The sequence below is a fragment of the Nannospalax galili genome, unplaced genomic scaffold (assembly GCF_000622305.1).
Source record: "Nannospalax galili isolate Female #2095 unplaced genomic scaffold, S.galili_v1.0 scaffold371, whole genome shotgun sequence".
NCBI lineage: Eukaryota > Metazoa > Chordata > Mammalia > Rodentia > Spalacidae > Nannospalax > Nannospalax galili.
In genome coordinates this window covers 4,032,952-4,050,723 of record NW_008331606.1, presented here as the reverse complement: position 1 = coordinate 4,050,723, position 17,772 = coordinate 4,032,952, and the positions used below count along the sequence as shown (strand labels likewise).

Here is a 17,772-nt window from a genome sequence, read left to right as displayed (position 1 = left end):
ATGAGTGCAGGTAAGGTGTTTTATATATAATAGGATATAGATGTTTGTCTAACATAAGGATGTATTTTTATGTTCTATTTATAGTTATCCTTAAAATAAGGAAAAGAATGTACAAATAAAATCATAGAAGCAAAAAGTGTTCATAGGTTCTTGGTTTAATGAGTACATTTGCATCGTGCACTTGAAGTGATTATTTTAAAAATATGCTCAAGTGAAAACATTTTAACAAGAACCTTTTTAAGTTTTTTGATACTGTTTTACTCTCATCATGATTTACTTTACCTCATTAACATTTTTTATTTATGACTGCATTGTCTATTAGAGGTGTATTCTTTTGTGTGACTGTTTCATTGGAATCCAGTTGCAAATGATTTACTATGAGCAGCTCTTGGGCTTGGGACCAGAAGTGCTTCATATTTCAGAGTTTTTGAATTTTGTAATATTTTCATATACATAATGAGATATCTTCAGGATGAGACCCAAGTTTAAGATGAAGTTCATTATGTTTCATATACATAGTATACTCATAACCCAAATGTAATTTTATATGGTATTTTTAGTTCACCTGTGCCTTGCCTGTACCTGTTACCTGAGGTCAGATATTGAATTTTCCACATGTTGGCATCAGTTGGTGCTCAGAAGGATCTTGGGTTTTCAGATAAGAGGTGCTCAGCACCTCTTTAGTTACTTTTACTTATCTCATGGTTATTGGTTTTTATTCTAGACCATACAAGCTCAAGAATGAAAACATATTATAATGGAACAAAGATAATTAGTAACATTGAAAATTTCTGGACTCTTTTATTTGACAAAGATAATAACTAAAATCTTATTTTGTTTCTTCATTTGGGTCTCATGCTTTATTTACAGTTCTTTTCTGTGTATTACTTTCAATCTTTTTTTAAAGGACTTGGTGGTACCTTGAAGTAGAAAAGAGCATTGGGATAGAGAAGTAGTGTCCATAGAAGACCAGGCCCTGTACTAGGCTTTTTATGCATATTGTTTCTGGAAAGCTGGCTTATAGTCTTATCCCTACTACTATATCTGACCTTGGGCTCTTTACTCCTTCAAACTTAGACTGACTTTGTCTTTAATAGATACATAACAACTCCTCTACCTAACTTTTACAACAACTGTGGACATTTGAAAGAGAAAACACAAATAAAAAAATGATGCATCACTACATAAGTGAATTAAGTATAATTATCATCTTGCTGTTAATTAAATGTTTATTGTAGGAGCTATTAAAAGGGTTTTATTTAACTAGGCCTTATTACTTAAAAATGCAAGTTCATGTACCAAATGGACATGCCCAAATCTAAGTGCTATGACTGATATTAGTTTTACAAGCTAAATATCATAGTTCTGTGGTTTACTCTGTGGTGCAGAATTCATTGTCTAAGTATCATAGACTATGGGAAGAGATATGTGATCACCCTAATCATGATATCCTTTAGGTTAGGTCAGTGTTCCTATTTAAAGACAAAAGAATACTAAAAACTAAACACTTTGAGGAAAATAATACGAAAGGTAATTGTTTACAACACATGTACTGCCTGCATATTAAAGCTTGGGAAATGTTTAATTCAGGTACTAAATTGATAAGGACTAATAAATATAAGTAAACAACTTAATTATTTAAATAGGCGACATACTCTCCCAGATCCATTGTTCTTAAAATAATTAGTGTATTATGCTAATATCTTGATGACCAGACACAGGGGATAAAGGTGATTTGCATAATCACTACATTCTCTGAAATTTTTTTTTCATGAAAACCTCAATATTTCAGATACACAAAGCCTTTCACACTGTTGTTTAATTTTCCATTTAGATAGAACATTCATTGGCTTTCCAAATCAGCATAAAAGCTTTGTAGTTCTTTTTTGTTCTGTTATTTCCCAGGATATGCAGGAAAACATATATTAAAGTGAGTGTGATTGACCCAGGTGGATTGTACCACTGTCATATGTGCAGTACACAAAGAACATACTATAATGGTTGCTATAGCATTTATTGCCCCTCTTGAGTTTGTATAATTGAAGAATCATTGAAATTCATCTGTGTTCTATTTTCTTCTTCCACAAGTGGTTAAATAACTGAAGCAATCATCTGAGTTTGGGGCTGCAGCTTTCATTTTTTGTTGTTTTGTTTTTCTGAGAATTCCATTAGCACTAGCTACTCTACAGGAGATGGTTCTTTGCCTACATAATAGGCACAATAGACAAGATATCCTCATAATGAGGAATGGTCATGGAAATAGGAAAGGTGAGCTAGATGGATGGCACTGCATTGTGCTGATGTGCTGTGCACATAACTCCATGAATGCTGAGTGTTGGGTTATAAAGGTTTCACCATCGTCAGATAGGAATCTGGCTTATGAAGTCTATAGATTAATTTCCATCTATACAGAAGAGACTCATGCCATGTTGGTATGTAGCTCTTTTTGACTCAATTGTCTTGTTTTCTTGGTACATTTATTTCAAAATTCCCTTCAAAGTATCATTTAATCCATACTATACTGATTTCATGGTAATACAATTTGCCATTGATTTGGGTTGGCATTTAAAATATTTTATCAACTTTTTAGACTCTTTTGATCATATTCAGACTCTCTCCCATATCTGCATATACATACCCCTGTTACTATCTCCACCTGATTTAATATCCTCTATTTTTTAAGGAATATGAAGTCTACTTTGTGTTCTCAGATGCTCTTTAGTGTGCATTTAAGAATGGAGCCTGGTCAGCCTATCCAGTGCCACACCCTTAAAGAAAACTTACTCTCCACTTCCCAGCAGCCATCGATTGCTTATAGTTCTTCAGCTAGGGTTAGGGCTTTTTAGCTACTTCCTCACACATATGCTGGGATTTTGTCTGGCTTGATCTTAACATGGGCTTTATGCATGCTGTCATAATTACTATGAATTCATACACTTACCTTGTATTTATCTACCACCTCGGTCTCTTACAATCTTTCTGACTCCTCCTCCCCAATGATCCCTGATCCTTGGGAGGCAAGGGTTTGATATAGGTGTCCCATTGAGGGCTAAGCACTCTGCAGTCTCATTCTCTGCACGTTGACCAGTTATGAGTCTCTATGCTAATCATTGGTTAGCCATTTTCAATAAATGTCCCTTAAATTTAACAAGATATTATCACTTTGTGAATGTTTTTGTAGCCACCATATTTTGCTTCAGCAATATCAGGCATGTCTTAAAACTTCCACTCTATTCTTGAAGAGTGTGTGATAAGCACCTGCTATATAGGAAGTATGTAAATGCAATCATTATTTCATTATGGCAGATCAGCACCAATCATGTCTTCCTGTCATACTCAGCACTTTGTGTAGTTTTGCAACAAGTACTTTTTAGTTAAGGCCAAGGAGGAGTCATAGTCAAAGGACAGTCATGTCAATTCATATATAATTCTAAAAGATTGCAAGTGGAAGAAAATTCACATACGACATGCCTACATTGTGTCTTCAAACTTTATATATAATCATAAGCACAATGATATTATGACAAATAAAATTTGCTACATAGACATATAAATATGGTCTGTCATTGTAGGTAATAATTGGCCCTAGGATCCATAGCTTATGTATTAGTACCACTAGTCACAGTAGTTTTCACTAGTTTAAAACTTGAGTATTCAAGACCTGAGACTGTAGAATAGTTAGATGAGTGTTTGGCCAGCATGGTCAAGGCCCTGGGTTCAATCTCCAGCATCACACAAAAAAAGAATATTTTTGACTGAATATTTGCTCAGCCATGTTTGTTAAGGTACAGCTTATCAGAAGCCAGACTCCCAACAACATTAACTCCAAGGACCACCAGATTACACAAGATATAGAGCTATTTAGAGACTATCAGAGAGGTCTGCCTACACTATAAAGACACAGTAGCAATGCCTGTCATTCTAAGAGTCATGAAAAATAACATTTTACTTAACAATCTCTATCTTCTTTGATACTGCCCTTACAAAGGAATTGTCCTTCACTAATAATAGTCTATCTGGTCATTTTAAAAATATCTCTTTAAAAATGGACTCATGATTAGTACTCAGACAGCTTCTCCTTATTTTAACTTTTTGACTTGAAATAAATTTAGATTTGTAGAAGAATTACGAAAATAGTGGCAGCAGTCCCTTTATTCTGTTCATGCAGATTCCCCTAATGTCAACAACTTACATTCCATTCATAGCACAGTTATCAAGACCAGGAAGTTAGCACTATGCGAGGCCCCTTGCTAAACTGGGGACTTTATTTGAATTTCCCCAACTGACCACCAAAAGCTCAGTGGGTCAAATAATTAATTTAAAGACGTGTTCATGACCATGAAATTTAACAAAACTAGGAACTCAAAAACTTTGGCTGCTGAAAGACCATTGAATTAAAAACGTTTACCATTTGCACACATGAGGAAACTGAAGAGCCAGTGAAGGAGAATCAACTGCCCAAGGTCACACACATAGTTATATCAAAAGAGTCTTATAATTCTAGTTTTCTTCCAATTATTTGAGTCTTTGTTACTATTGAGAAGAAAAACACAGAGAAAAATATCAGAAGGGGTTTTATAGAACCCAAAGCATCCTCTCCACATTTCCTTTCCTAATTTTCCTAATATTTCATGATAACTAAGATTAAGATTTTAAATTTCGGTTCATAGTTCATACCTATTTATTTTGGGGTGGAGGTGTAGTTGATACACTTACTATGTAACCCAGGCTGTTCTCTAACTCACAGTAATTCTCTTGCCTCTGCCTACCAAGTGCTGAGATTACAGGTATGAGCCTTCATGTCAGGCACTTACTCCTAGTTCATTGTTAAATGTTTAGACTGTTTGTTCCAAAATGGAGAAGAAAAGGAAGATGTTACTTTACAGACAGAATTCTCTAACATTATGATGGTAAGCTTTGTTCAGTTGCCAAGCATCAAAATCTCAGATTGTCTGTTTCCTTGACTGTTCTCCCTAAACACTGCATTGTTGGGTTAGCTAGCCAGAACTAGTGGCTATTATTTCATGATACTGTCTGTCATCTGATGCTCTATGTACTCAGTAGTACAATGCCGTGGCTAACTAGGGAGGTATCTCTTAGCAATCACTTAAAATATTGTAATAGCAGTTCAGCCTCAAAATAGGTCACTTTTGTGAATAAAATGATTTGGACTCTAATTCACTTTACTTAAAATGTTATTTGGGGACTTGGAGAGCTTAGCACTTAAGAGCACTGGCTGCTCTTGCAAAGGACCCAGGTTTGAGTCCCAGCATCCACATGGTGGCTAACCACCATCTGTAATTTCAGTTCCAGGGGATCTGATGCCATCTTCTGACCTCCGTGGCCATTGCATGACATAGGTGCACTTACATATATGCAGGCAATACACTCATACACATAAAATAAAAATAATAAAATATTTTAAAATGTTATTTTATAGGACCATAGCTCAAAGTCATTTCTCTCCCCACTTGAAACCAAGTTGTAGGTGGGTAAATAGTAAGATATGACTCAGGATAGGGCTAGTGACATTTCTACCACATCACAATTTGATTATACCATTCCCATGAAGTAGGACAAATTTGAAAACTGTATATTACATGTCAGTTCCTGGGTTTGGAAGATACTCTTCCATGTCAGTATAATATATAAATAATTTTGCTTCTGTTAGCATAGCTATATGAAGTTATTACAAGTATTGTCCTTTTCTAAACTAGATTTTTGTGAAATGTGGATACCAGGTACTTTTGTGCATTTGGAAACCACAATTAGTTTTTCTAGGAACATGACTTTTCCTGGAACATCATTGACTTATTGCTCATTTTGACCTAAGAGATGAGCTTTCTCCTGGTACCATCCTTGAAGTGACTCTCTTTTTCTCCCTTTTCCTGTGTTATTTGACCTTCAATGTATAGACCTGTGTATTCCATAGTCATCTACTTTCATTATCTCTAAATAATCATTTCATTTTTCTGAGTTTCTTTATGCAAAAAATCTTCAGTGTTTTGAATCTATAATTTTGTGGTTATTGGGGTTTCAATGTTTTTATTTCTGTACTGCCAATTATCCACCCAGGATCAAGTTCACTGCTAGATGTAATTACTCATTTAACTTATGCTTTCTTTTGTCTTGATACTGTTCTCTTAAAAGTTGGTAAGTGATTCCATTTTTTGCCCATCTTTTATATTCTAAATGGCTTTCCTGTCGAATCACATAGTCACTGGAGATAGAATAAATCATTTTTATATCTTGTTCATGATAAATTTGTGCAATAGTACTTACTGCCATGCCTAATCTTATTGGTTAAGTTCATTTGCTTATAGGATTCATTTATTAGAAATAATTTTTCAGTTATGACTTTGTACAGTCATTTAAATGTATACCTTCAATAGGATGTTTTTGCTCATAAATGAACTCTTTCTGTTGATATTCATTGTTAACACATTGGTAGTTGGCATAAAATGTTAACCTTAGTGGCTACCTGTATTCTTCTGGGTAAAGAATGGACAGTGAAGGCAGTTTTCAAACTGGGAAAACTAGCTCTAAATTTGAAAGTGTACAGCCCACAGTAATATATCTGTCTGTGTTAAATATACGAAGTCCCTAAACCAAGACATATCTGATGTTTCAGCCATGATTTGCTGACAAATGACCTCATAGCAATATTCTAAATTTTCTGCCTGAAAAAAATGTATGGATTTTGTTGTTGCTGTTTTTGCATTTCTGGGAATGGAATCAAGGGCCTCGTGCCTACTGGAAACAATTGTACTAGAGTCCTATATTCTCAGCTCTTGTTTTCTGTTGTTTTGTTTTGTTTTGTTTTATGACAGGGTCTCACTGTGTAGCCCAGACTCATCTCCAGCTCCAAATCCTACAGCCTTAGCCTCCCCAAATGCTGGGATTCTAGGTGTGCATACCTATGAGGAGCTTTCGTGAACTTTTTAACTCTGTGACTTTATATTCCTTATCCAGCTTTTTAATGCCTTGAAATACATCGTGTAGTAAGTATTGTACTCTCAGATGTCTTTTACCCAGAGATCACATTGTTTTAAGACTGCGTTGTCACATTGCCTTCAAATCTTTGTTTATGCTCCTGTTTTGTGAATGATAGCAACATTAACAATTTCAGGATTTTTAATATCTTCCAGAACACTGTGTTCTTCTTTTAAGGATTTCACAAACACCATGTCCCAGAAGTTGCTTTTGTTTGTTTATGCTTATCACTTAAGTGAACTTATATTTTTTCTAGCACTTTAAAAAGCATAGTATGAAGAGCTTTTGTATTTTCTTGGTTACTTCATTTTTATTAGCCAGGAAAGCATACTATATAGAAACAAAGTCAAAGGGTTGGGGATTCAGCTCATTGATAAGGCACTTGCCTCACATATGGAAGATCCTGGGCTCCATCCCTGTAACAGAAAAATAGTACTGGAAACAAATTCATTCTTAAATGTAACTGAAAAAATTTGAAACTATGGCCATTCTGCCAGCACACAGTATTGGAGCAAAGATTTTATTTTGGGACATTGTCTTATTTTTTTCCAAAGAAGCCTGGGATTCAGTCTTGATAAATGCCTCTTTCTAGGGTGAATTACAAGTGTAACCGTATATTTCATATTTGGAATGTAACATGGTATTGGCAAGTGTCATAAATATAGAAAATGTTACCTTGGACTAACAGCTCTAAGAAGGGTTCATTGTGTGGCCTTGAGTAAATCACGAGAATCCTGCCACCTGTGTTTCTCTTCAGACAACAGCCTGTAACAGCACACACTAAACACTTTGGAGGACTGTGTGTGGTTTGTTACCAGAATTTTTATATGAATGTCAAGGGTTATTTAATGCTGAAAATCCTGTTAAATCCATTAAAAGTTCTATATAGATTCAATTCCCAAAGACATAATTTGTTCCACAAACATTTATTGAAACTTTTTATTTGTTAGACATGGAGCTAGCTCAGTTCTATGCATAATACAAAATTTTGGAAGACGTGGTTCCTGCTCGATTGTCGAGTGTAGGGCTGCTCTGTCATGTGCCATAAGCCATGTATTATCTCACAGTTAAAATATTCCAAAGGAAGAGCAGGGACTGGGATTACCTCCAGCTGTAGGGGTTAAATACAGTCATGGAAGAAGTGGTGTTTGAAGAATTCTTTGAAGAAGAGATAGAAAGATATTCCAGGCAGAAGGGATAAACTGAGCAAAGACAGAGGGAGAAAGCTGCTGTATCTGGGGAGTTGAGTGTTAAGCCAGACAGGATGAGGCCTAGAGCTTTATGTACAAAGGAGTGGGCTTAAGCATCAACGAAGACAGAGGATGTGGCTCCGAGGCAGAATATTTGCCTAGCCTGGGCATGAGGCCTAGAGCTTTATGTACAAAGGAGTGGGCTTAAGCATCAACGAAGAAGACAGAGGATGTGGCTCCGAGGCAGAATATTTGCCTAGCCTGGGTAAGGCTCTGGGTTCTGTCCCTACCACATGCACACACATACGCACGCACACACACACACACACACACACACACACACACAATCAGTACAGAATTTGGGCTTTGGGCTTTAGTCTTTATTTTGTAGCTCTGAGAAATGTCATCTTTTGTTTTTGAAACATAGCCTCCCTCTAGCCCCAGCAGGCCTATAACTCCCCATGTAGACCAGGCTGGCCTTGCTTGATCTCACAGAAATCTAATCTGCCTCTGTCTTCCAAGTGTTGGAATTACAGATGTGTGGCACCAGGCCCAGCTTGAAATGTTAGTTTTGTTTTTTTTTTTAATGATACCATTGGTCCTTAATGGAAAAGGTAGAGTAAAAGTGACGGAAAAGAGAAAAGATCCCTTAGAAAGGTGTTAGGTGTATTGAAGGCTTGAAAGAGATTTAAATTAGGTCATGGCGGTGGAAAGAGAAAGCCAGCAAGGGTGCTGGAGATGCAGATGAAGTCAACAGTGTTGATAGTTGGCAATCTACTGTAGCCTAGCCTATAAATCTTGTGTTCAACTTGACTTAACATTGCTTTGATTAAATTGTAGTCATTGAGTCTTTTAAAAGTGAAGGCTCAGTTTTAAAGATTTTAAGACAAAATAGTTTTGAAATAGCAGATTGTCACACTAATAATTATTTTGAAATAATATTCAAATGGTAGCCAATCAGAAAAGTTTTTAGGCTTTAAATATTTAAGGCAGGAGCTGGAGAGTTGGCTCAGTTCGCAAGGTGCTTGCTGCACAAACTTGAGACCCGGAGTTGGGATCTCCAGCACTCACATAAAACCAGGGGAGGTGGCATACAACTTTAATGCCAGTGCTGGGGAGGTGGGGAAAGGAGGATCCCTGGGGCTAGCTGGCCAGCATTCCTACCCCAGTTGGTGAGATCCAAGTTCAATGAGAGACCATATCTCAAAAAATAAGGTGGAGAACAATAGAGGAAGACAGCCAACATCGATCTCTGCCCTCATACATGCACGCACATACGTGTACACACCCCCAAACACGTACACACATATACCTCATACATGTACTTCTACCTGCACACACATTCACACACACACATGCACGCACACATCACTTTTCGATGAGGCACTGTGGCAGACAGCTGCAGTCCTAGCCATTGAGAAGTTGAGGTAGGAAGATCAAAAGTTCAATTCCAACCTAGGCTACCTAGTAGCACCTTGTCTAAAACTTTTTAAGTAAAGTTTCGGTGTAGGTCTGTATTTTTCTTTATTTTGCATTAAGTGCTGTCTTACTACCAAGTCTTTTATGTATGAGACTAGCAAATAATAGGCCTTTAAAAATACTTGTTCAATGTAACAAGCTCATCATGGAAAAAGGTTTTTTACATTATGCACCAAATTTCCTAGATTGATAGCCTGCAAATTGTAGATTTGCAAGTGCAAATGTAAGTCTATTCCTCAGAATCATAGAACTGTTATTTGTTCAGATGCTATTGGATAGTCTCCAAATGTTGAATTTTGTGTGCTTTTAACATATTGGGATTTTCAATATTTTCCTCAGTGACTTCCATTAAGTATTATTTTTAAATACTTAGTTTAATAGTCTAGTATTCTCAAGCATAAATTTGTGTTAAAATGTTTGAAAATCAATTTTACAGCACCTGGGTAGCTGACCAATCAAGGATTAACAGAAGCATAATTAATGGGAATAAGGTCATTTCGATTCAAGTATAAAGTCATATTCTGCAGAAAAGGATTTTGTGAAAAACAGACTGCCTGCTCCAATAAAAGCATATTTTTTAAGTTCAGTCAACTACTTGCTCTAAATATCCAGTAATATTTGCTAAACTCAGAGTCTGAGCATAGAAAGGCAAAGAAAAATTCTAACAAATAGAATCCATGTACTGACACTTTAAAAATCCTTAATAACTGCTATTAATATAGAGAAGCTCCTTGGAAAAGAAATGGGAAGATACTAAGAAAGTAATCTCAAGATGGAATTTTAAGACAGGATATCCAGGCTTATAAGTTATGTTTTGGAATAAGTTTGCCCAATCTCTTATCCTTTCTCCATCTCTACAACCATTCCTGTATAGTAATGACTGGTATTCAGAATGGACAGTTCTCAGCCTTAGGAAATCCTCAGCAACCAAGATATGAGTTAGTTTGGGCAGAAGACCCTACTTTCAAAACCAGAAAAGCTAGGCTGAGCATGGTGGCAAATGCCTGTAATCCCAGAATTTGGGAGTTGGAGACAGGAGGATAAGAAGTTCAAGGTTATCTTTGATTATGTAATGAGACTGTGCCTCATTACTATGAGGCTCTGTCTCAAATCAAACAAACCATACCAAAAAAAAAAATCAGGCAAGTTCCTGGAACTTTTTAGAAATATGTTTCAACAAAGAAAATAATTTTTAAGCATTCAGTAGCATTCATCATTTGACAGTGATTTTTCATAACTGTGATGCATTTCCATGTGTTAATAGACAGCTGACCTATAAAGGAAAACCAAGACTATCCCCTCCTTTCTCCAAATTCAGGAGACTTCATTTTGGTGACACATGGCATTTATTCCGTCTTGGAAATGACAAAACATATTTTAACATATTTTGCTTATTTGTCCTCAGTTTTCCTATTACGCCACTAGAGAAATGGGTAAGAAAAAATGACATTGCTTTAAAGTCAGAGATTATAAAAGAAGAAGGAAGAGAAGGGGGCAAAAAAAAGGGGGAGGGAGGCCCAAAAGATATTAGTAGGTATCCATTGAGAAAGAAAGGCCTTCCATTTTGAAGCAAGGTAGTTCTGATATTAATGTGTTTGAAACTAAACTACTATGAAAGAATAATGAGTTGAATACTAAAGGGGAGAGTAATGGAGAAAGACACTTCCCATTTAGGGAGAATTATTTATGTCATAGTACCATACTTTCTATTGTAAACTTCTGCTTTCTGTAAAACACAAAGGGAGAACTGTGATTGAGAATCTGTGAACTGAGAATAGTGTGTCCCAGAGAAGTCTCCATCTCCCTGTTAAATTTACTCGTCCTTCTCAACTAACCATAGCCAACTTTCCTAGTAACCTTTGATTCTACCCCTATTGTCCGAACTTGTCAACATGCTTCAAGTTCTAGAATTTCCTCAGCCTATTCCTCCTTCCTCTGTAACTTCAGGACAGATGAGGGTGACCTTTGTGGGTGAGTTCTATGTGTTCCTTTCCTCTCCATTATCTAGTACAGTCTTTTTTACATGAGAAGTGCTCATTGAACAGTATGCTTTCTTTGATCAGGCAGAAAGAAAACGCAATTCAGTACATTTAATATGTTGGCAGCAATCTTGGAGTCACATTTGGGGCCCTGCAATCAACTTTAGTGCAGATCTGGAAGTTTTCGATATAATTATCAAATTATAAAATAATACTTCATCTTCCCCACTGTGTCAGACTTTCGCTTTAGGCTTAATGTAATGATCTTCTGGGTAAAAATATTTATTTTTAACATCATTTCCAAGCCTTTTGGAGGAATGTATTTGTGTAAATTGTAATAGGGAAAGATCGAATTCTGTGACTGACTCTCTCTCTCTCTCTCTCTCTCTCTCCTGGAGCTGGAGAAACAGGAAATAATTGATCCAGGAAAAGATGAAGAAAACACCTTGAAAATATCACATAATCTGCACTATAGCACAGGAACTGGGAAAATCCACTTAATGTCGAAAGAGCGAATTCTGTGACTCACTCTCTCTCTCTCTCTCTCTCTCTCTCTCTCTCTCTCTCTCTCTCTCTCTCTCTCCAGTTTATTAAGCTCCTAAATACCCTAAATGTTTTTCATTTAGACATGTGAATGTAGTCTAAGGATTCCAGTATTGGAAACTGGAGATATCAGTTTAAAATAGGCTGCCAATGATACTCATTTGTCATGTATGCATGAATCACATCATATAGTACCCCATAAACTCATAAAATTATGTGTCAGTCAGTCTAAAGTAAAAGTAAAATAAAGAAGAAATGAACTAAGTGCAGCTGAGGCTAATCTCAATATAAAAAGGAAAATAAAAGTACTTAGAACTTGTTAAATTGGTGTTTATTTTCTTTACTATGTAAAGGTGGATGACTGAGGATGTAGCTTGGGGGCAGGTAGAATGATATAAGGTTCTGGGTTCTATACCCAGTTGTGTGGGGTGGAGGGAAAAATGAGAAAAATGTTGTATGATATCTGTATAGGGGGTTGGTGTGTGTGTGATGTGTGCATGTGAGTGTATGTGACCATGCATGTACATGCAGACCAGAGCAGCTCTTTGGGTCTCTTCCTCCGTTGCTCTCTGCCCTTTTGCTTGGAGACAGGGTCTCTAACTGAACCAGAAACTGTCTTTCTAGTAGGCTAGCCAATGAATTCTCAGGATCCTTGTGTCTACACCTCTAGATTCTGGGGTTACAAGTGAACTTTGTATCCAGTGCTTGCTTTGTGGATCAGGAATGTACAGATCCTCAGCTTTTGATCATCTGTACTGAAACACTGTGGTCAGCATTAGGCTATTTGTTTGCAGGTAAAAAGCATTTTCTTACCTTTACCATATATTTTCCAGATATATTCAGGGGGTGTGGAGAAAGGATAATGTTTTCAAGTGATTAAGGCTTCTGCAGGCAGTGAAGGTATGAATTTAAGGGCGAGCTAAGGGAAATTTATTTGCTTCCAGTTGGGTCTATAGCAAACATTCAGAAAAACACACTGGAGATGCTTATAAAGCAAATGTGCCCACCATGGAGCTAGAGCTATCATGTACTTACTTGCCATTATAACTAATAGTCCTACTTTTATAAACAGAAAATGAATTTGTCCTGTAGGAGCAATAGTAAAGATTTTGAGAAGCCATATTTTATATTTTAATGATCTGGATTGGCCTTCTTTTACATAACTGTTAAAACAATTATTGATGTCAGAGTCTTGGAATTAAAATATCCAAATCTCTTCACTATGGCCTTTTAGAAATTGGATAATCAGTAGCAAGAAATGCTCAGTAAACATCTAAGTCCACTGTTTGATTGATAGAAAAGTATTCCCTGAGACCAGAGGCCCACAGAAGTGTGGTGGCAGACCAGCTTCCTCTGGTCACTTACTATAAATGTCTGTTCTCGTGCCCCACCCAACACCTGCTGACAGACATTCACGGGGTGGGTTTGGCTCACTGTATTTCAAGAAACCCTTCTGTCACTTCTGATGAACATGAATATTTGAAAGCTCTTGATTTAGAAAAAAACCATAACATTTCAAAAAGATGTTTCAGTGCTGTAGAATTTTCACAACTGTGCCTGGTTCCCACAGTGCTTTTTAGTTCTTCTGCACTTATTCAAATGGTGTCTTGGATTGCTTTTCTTTTTCCTTCTTCATCCCTTCCTTTGTTTCCTTTATATTCCCTCCCTTTTTCTGTCCCTCCTTCCCTTCTTTCATTCTTTCTTTCTTACTCACTGTGTAGACCAGGCTGGCCTGGAACTCAGAAATTTTTCAGCCTTTGCCTCCTGAGTGCTGGCATTAAAGGCATGTGCCACAAAGTCCAACTTGGGTTATTGTTTATATTCCCATTTGGTGAAAGAAAATGATACCTGTTTTACACGACTTCCATGTCCTTGGAAAGCGTGTTACATGTTTCCATACAAGAAGCATTACACTGCTTTTCATCTGAGAGAAGGGTCTGAGAGGCACTGCATTAAAGACACTTTAGTGCTACATACTCCAACATTTCTCAAAATTCTTTGACTGTAGAGCTTTATTTTTGTGGAACATATAGAAACTTTTCATGGAATGATGCATGACATATGATTAACCAGGAATCATATTGTTGGATAATATGTGAAACAGAAATGGAATAGAATTATCTTAGCTATGAATCTGTTACAACCCTCTGGAATGATTCATGAATTTTTGTACTTCCCAAGCTCTATTGTAGACATTGGTAGCTGCCATCATGGACCTACAAAATTATATAAGCTGCAAATGTGAGAACAAAAAGAGTATGCATGCATACATATGCATGTGTATACGGTTATATATAACATATGTAAGCATGTTTACATTTATATGAGTCTATCTTAGTTCTGAAAAAGTTGGCCTGTTGAAATGAGAACTAGGAAAAATGGAAAATGAGCTAAATCATTTATAAGCAAATGTAAAATGTGACTCAATTTTTATTATTTTACTAATTTGTATGATTAAAAAACCCTTGCTGACTGATTGCTGCTAGATGAAGAAAAGTTGATCTTCCTAAGACAAGGGACTCTAGATAGGCTGACTAGACTTAGTGAACAGACTTACACTGGGAAACGGTTGGGGACACTGACAGCCCAGTGGACTTTAACAGGGATGGCCATTATATGGGCTCCAGTGGAGAGGAGGCGCTGTGGGAGGGTGTCAGTGGGGATGGGGTTATAAAGATAGTTAATATTGTTTGAGGTGTTCTGTATGAAATACACAAAAAATTCAATTAAAAATGCTGCAGAAAGGAAAAAAAACCTTGCTGAACATAATCAATGATATTTTAAGCACCATTAGCATTTTGTAAAATCTATTATTTGCTTCATTCTTCTTACTAGGAACCAATCACTTGTATGATTTTGTATCATTTTAATATGCTATAAAGGAAATACAATACTGATCATGATAATATTAGGAAAGCAGATTCACACAAAACGTGTGATGCTCTATGCTCTTGCATATACTAAAAATGATTTTGATTCTTTTTAGTTTTCTTGGGATTCTAAAATGGTTTTGTTGTGCTGCTTTTTGGGGTTTTGTTTATTTTGCTTGGCTTTGTTTTCTGAGGTGTCTGGATAGAACCCCAGGCATCATGCTGATAACCACTCTACCACTGAGGTGCACCCCAGTCTTTGTTAATGCTAAATCAGAATATAAGAAGCTTGTGATACTGAGAGGCCAATTAGTTTCTTAAGTAGGTGCTATTTTGTTGACAGTTGAAAGCAAAAATTATTTTAAGTTATTTAGAAGGATGAGATAAACTTGTGGATCTGTTTCTTTATCTTCTACCCTTTCACCTACTATAATACTAACTTGTGAGAGCAGCAACTGTTTAGCAATACTATCCAGTTTGAATAAGAGAGATATTCCCATGTTTTTGAACATTATGTATAAATTTCCTAGGCATATGATCATTTTTATTACGTAAAGCAAAAACTACATATACTGTTCCCATTTAGTGGGGAACTAAAATGATACAAATGGATATAATTTGTTAGACTATTTGTAGTTAATTATGAACAAGTATTTAAGTTTTATTGAAAAGAACTAATAAAAATAAATGTAACACATTTTTCATCTAACACAATTTTATTTCTAAAACATATCAAAGTTTACTCAGTTTACATAGTCTTTCAAAGAACCTTTAAAGTATGCAAAGGCAGAAATTAGTTGTAGAAAAAGTTAATTAATGAAATGTAACATGATTAGAATCCAGATTGCTTGGACCCCAGATTAGCATTCTTCCAGTAGAATGTGCATTCTTACTGAAATATATTACTTCTTTGTCTAGGAAAAAAAATACATTAGTCATCAGAGTATGATGCCTGTGTTAGTTGCCTTTCTGTTTCTGTGACAAAGTACCTTTAAAGGAAACCACTTTAAAGGAAAACAAGGTGTATTTTTGATCCTAGTTTCAATACACTGTCCTTGACCCTGTTGACATAAGACCTATGATGAGGCACTAGATTATGGCAAAGCTTGTGGCAAAGAAACACTGCCAATCTCATGGCAATCAAGAAGAAAATAGAGATAGATATGGGGGAGATGAAGAGAAAGAGAGACAGAGATATTGATTAAGGGTTCAATATTGACTTCAAGCACACACCACAAATGATCAAAATTGGGCCTAATATCCTAAAGTTTCTAGCACCTCACAATAGTGTCACCATCTGGATAACAAGGCCTCATATATGACACCAGTGAATAGTCCATATCCAAACCAAGAAAATTTGTTCCAAACAGTTGATTCTTATATACATGAATTTTTTGTCATCCTTGTTTTTTCTATCATATTGTCTTTAGAAGTATAAGCATACCTTTGGACTCTGTATCCTCAGTTCTTTAGTGACTTACCATAAGAGTGAGACTCCCATCTGTCATCAGCAAATGCTTCTTGCCCTTTATGTTTTAAAAGCTGTGGAAAAAACGAAATGATAAAGAGTTGTTATGGGTCCATTATTGACATATTTACTTGATAATACAACCTACTCATTTGCATTTGAAAATCTGGAAGGGCAGGAACCAAGATTTTGGTGGGATCATCTCTTTCTGACCTGGTGTGTGTGTTTTTTTTAATGTGAGTTGTCATTTGCCTGTATTCATAGAGGAATGAAATGTTTCAGAAGAACAATCTGTACTTTTTTTTTTTAAGAAAAAAAAAACCCACAATTGAACTTTTGTCCCCATTTGGAGGCTTTCTCCACTTTGTGATAACATCAAACCTACAGTACAAAAACACTTGTGATCAGAGTGAGCCTGTTCCCTAAGGTTCTTCCCTTAGGCTGCTAATAATGGTCAGAGTGCAGAGACCAGCTCTGTGCTCAATCCCTACTTCTTTCCCCATTGGTTCTCTATCTCCATAGAGTTTTGCTGGACTTTTCCGTTAGCTGGGTCATGATGGCTTGTGCTTAAGCTTCCATGACCCAGCTGCTGATAATTTAACATTGCTTCTCCCAAAACCAACTGGCAAAATGCTATTCCGAGAACATTTACTAAAGCTTGTGTTGAAAGAACATTTACTAAAGGTTGTGTTGAGAGAAGGCATATTTAAGCTAATTGCTCCACTTCAGGTAGATGGAAAACTTTTTTTTCCAGTGACTGGTTGCTTCATGGTTTTGTTCCTTTTTAAATATTTTATGTGGTACATGGTGTACAAATGTGTGCTCAGTGGATGTGCCTGGCCATGTGTATGTGGAGGCCAGAGGTTGCTGTCTAGTGTCTTCCTCTATCGGTCTCTACATTGATTTTGGGGCAGGTTCTCTTGTACTGAACCGGGGCTCATGTTTGGGATAGACCTGCTGGCCAGCAAGCACCATGCATCCTCCTGTTCCACTTCCCCAGAGTTCAGGTTATATACACACTCCGCTGCACCTAGCTTTCTCGTGGGTTCTGGAGATCCGAACTCAGGTCTTCATGCTTGTATAGCAAGGACTTCAGCTGCTGAACCATCTGCCTAGCTTCTCAGTTTTAATCAAACTTTTAGCTAGCATTTAGGGAAATGGAATTCACTGTGATATTTTCATACATGTATATCATGATGCTTTGCTCTTATTTGCCCCCACCCTCCCCTCTGCCATTCTCCCACCCAGTT

The 17,772-nt window shown here is 36.5% G+C and overlaps 1 protein-coding gene across 11 annotated transcripts in view; it reads left to right on the top strand.

Moving 5' to 3' along the window:
• The window catches only part of Mbnl3 (muscleblind like splicing regulator 3), a 110,673-nt gene that overhangs the window by 47,681 nt on the left and 45,220 nt on the right, over window positions 1–17,772 (top strand). The gene's annotated exons all lie outside the window — the stretch shown is intronic.